Below are 3686 nucleotides of genomic sequence, written 5' to 3' on the forward strand. Positions count from 1 at the left end.
AGTGATTCTTTCACTGGCAGTGACTGTGGGTACCTCATGTATCTATGTGTGATCATGGGACACTGAGTAATGTATAGTGATCAGGAGATGTGGAAATGACTTCACATGGCCACACTTCCCATGTCTCCACAGAAACTTCCCATAGCCTCAGTCTTTCAGACAAAGGTTGCAGTATCCAACACAGATATCTGGGATATAAAGACACTTAAATAAAACAGAAATATTTACTTGTAAAGTACTTGAGCACTCTCACCTGCTGGGAAAATATCTTCAAAGAAAAAGAAAGATTTGTGTTCTCATGGCAATGTAAAAACTGGCCAAATGTGTGGAAATTAACTTGACAAAATCCATTCTTTGCCAATACAAAAACCCCAGAAATTTTAAAACACTGAAAGTAGTTATCTGAATGTACTTCTCCTCAGTCAATTGTGGTAAGGTAAACAAAAAGTACTTTCCTGTGAGGACTTAGGATAGCATTTGTGTCTCTGACCATTAATCTCTGTTGCTAACAAGTCAAATGCTGTGAATTTTCTTCCTCAAATAGCCAATAACTGGGCGCTCTCCCAGGTAGCAGAATTCTTCAGTGTTTCAGTCACACAAACAGCATATCCCTAAAGACACATTTTCCCTAACGAAACGTATGCCACTTCCTCTCCCTCTCCCCAACTTTGTCTCAGAAAATTGGCATCTTACACAAGTTTCTACAAGCAATGAGAGATATCTATGCCAAGGAAAATATAATAAGGAAAAATCTAAAGAATCAGATACCAGTTGAAGGTAGACTTCAGCTTAGGCAGAAATTTGAGTTTCCAGAAATCTCTCAGGTATTTCTATTAGAAAAATAATTCTTGCACATTTATGAGCAGACCCAGCCTTTCTGGCTTTTTATATCATTTCTGTTTTAAAGAAAAGAAAATGTAAGGTCATTATGGATTAGTTTATTAGAATATTTGGAACACATTCAGATGAAGTAAAGACAGTTTTCTCCCCTAGAACAAACTTCAGAGGAAAAGATTTGGGTCTTGCCAAGAAAGAAAAACACACAGACAAATACATGAAAACCCTGTGCTTTGAAAAGAAAAAAATAAATAAAGTGAACAGAATTTATATGTTTCATTTTAGGAAATCTTTATGTAAGGCAAACATGATTTAAGCCCAAATGAAGTGAGAACCAGTCTTGGGTCCCTTTATCAGCCATATCCCTAGTAAAGAGGTCCTTACTTCCCGGGGTGTCCAGCCTGCAGTCAGCAGGCCACCTGTGGCCCAGAATGGCTATGAATGCACCCCAATGGAAAATCATAAATTTGCTAAAAAGCTTTTTTTTTGCCCATCAATTTGCATTAGTGTTTGTGTATTTAATGTATGGCCCCAGATATTTCTTCTTCCAGTGTGGCCCAGAGATGCCAAAAGTTTGGACGCACCTGCTAGGTGTTAGAGGTCCAGAGTTCAGAGGGAGACAAGTGTGGGCTTGGGGGATTTATTGAAGTTGATGTTTCAACTACTGAACAGGCAAGTAATCACAGCTGTGGAGTTCTGAAGGCCTGAATCCATTTCAGCTGAATCATAATGACTTCTAGTCCATTAATTTAGATCTTTATTTTCAGTCCATATCAAGTGAGTAACTTTTACAAGAAAGGAATTATTTTCCAACAAGAGCCTGCCTCTACATCAAGTCTGTGATGGCTTCCACTGTAATTTCCCTAGGATGGTTTACTATGGCTCCACTGATCATCTCCACATCCACATATATTATCATAAGAGCCTTAGATAAGGAGGCATTATATACCTATCTGAACCAGCTGAAGATTTTAATTATGTGCTAAGCCCACCAAAGTTGGTGGTTTCCCGCTTGACAAAGAAATGGGTGAAATCTAGCAACCCCAAATGTTATACACATTACTTCTAAGATTTAAAGGGTACATCTAAGCACTGTTCTCTTCAGGTTAAGTGGCAAAATATAGAGAAGTTACCCTTGATTTAGAACTATCTGATATAATAAGATTACTTTGGACTAAATTAGGACTCAGAACTGAAGAACAGATACATGCATGGGTTCAATTCTCCACATTCCTTCCAGCTGAATGCAAAGAACTACTAATACTTTCTGTTTATCTGAATGATAGATGTTTACATGATTATACGATACATGATTACAATAGCCCAGAAGCTGAATTTATATGCTCCAATAAGAACAATACACTGCAAATATGAACTGATACAGATGTTGCCTCAAGATATGCAATAATCCACACTAATTCTCTATAAGCCATATCTATTATCAAGTTTTGAAAGGAAATTTAGATATGAACATACTCTAAGTAAGGTAAGCTGTTACACTGATAACATCATAAGAGTTTCTTAAAGGAAGAAGCTTGGGAGGATGTGAGAACTGTGGTAAACATTTTTAGTCAACTATGACAGTTCAGTCAAGTCAAAACACCAAGCCTATACCAATCTAGCAAATATATGAGAATGACATAGTCCATGACTATTAGAGAATTCTACAAATCCTACCTAATCCATTACTCTCATATCCAAGTATATAATAACAAAGAAAGAATGATGACTCCAGGGGACTTAAATGGGCAGTTATTCATACAATGTCATTAAAACCCCATAATGCCACTGCTCAGATGTTCTCAGAAGTGTCTACTATATGAATATTTGAAACATGCAGACTTTGGCAGAAGAAAACCTAATCCTAAAATCCTGTTTTGAAAACTTGAATTGGAGATTCAGTAATTCCCTGACACAGGGATCACATGCAGCTCATTGGAAAGAAAACTACTGGAAGTCATTGGATTTCCATAGAGACACAATTTATGACATCACAATGGCTCTTTATTTCATAGGTGATGTCAGAAGGTCACTCCCAAAAGCATGAAGTATCATAATAACGCCCCCTAATGAAATGAATAGTTTATACAGAAATATGTTGTGGGAGAACATAATAAAGATAAGATCTTTTTAATTCAGTAAAATAGAAACAAAACAAAGAAAGACAGCCAAAACTTGGTGTTTATAGGAAACAGAGAGAAAAGCCAAATTGTTAATATCAGAAATAAAAGCAGATGAACATCATACAGATCCCTCATACTGGGTAAAGGGGGCCAAAAACATGGCAACAAAGTCTTTGATTTTTGCCCTGATTGGTGTGTCTCGGTGTGTTGGGCGTCATTCCACAAAATTAAAGTTCACCAGTTCTATTCTCAGTCAGGGCCCATGTCTGGGTTTTGGACCAGGTCCCTGGGGAGGTATTAGAGGCAACTGATCAATGTTGTTCACCCTCTCTTTCTTTCTACCTTCCCCCTCTCTCTAAAAATAAATAAATAAAATCTATATTTAAGAAAAGATTTCACTTTGGGTAGTGAGCACACAAAGCAATATACAGAACATGTATCATAGAAATGTACACTTGAAACCTACATAATCTTATTAAGCAATGTCACCTCAATAAACTTAATCTTCAAAAAAGAAAACAACATGGGGAAAAAATAAAATTAGGATCCTCAAATTCAACCCATTCTGTGTAAAGAAGACTGGATCCATTTCCCCCATTATCTTCGGAAAACAACAAGGACACTTATAGGCTACTGTGAGGTATGGATAGAAAATAAAATCTTCCATGTGTAGCCAAAAACAAAATTAACAAATAGAAATAAAATTAAAAGAATAAGCAATTGTAG

The sequence above is a fragment of the Phyllostomus hastatus genome, unplaced genomic scaffold (assembly GCF_019186645.2).
Source record: "Phyllostomus hastatus isolate PE091 unplaced genomic scaffold, TTU_PhHast_1.1 phas_scaffold_190, whole genome shotgun sequence".
NCBI lineage: Eukaryota > Metazoa > Chordata > Mammalia > Chiroptera > Phyllostomidae > Phyllostomus > Phyllostomus hastatus.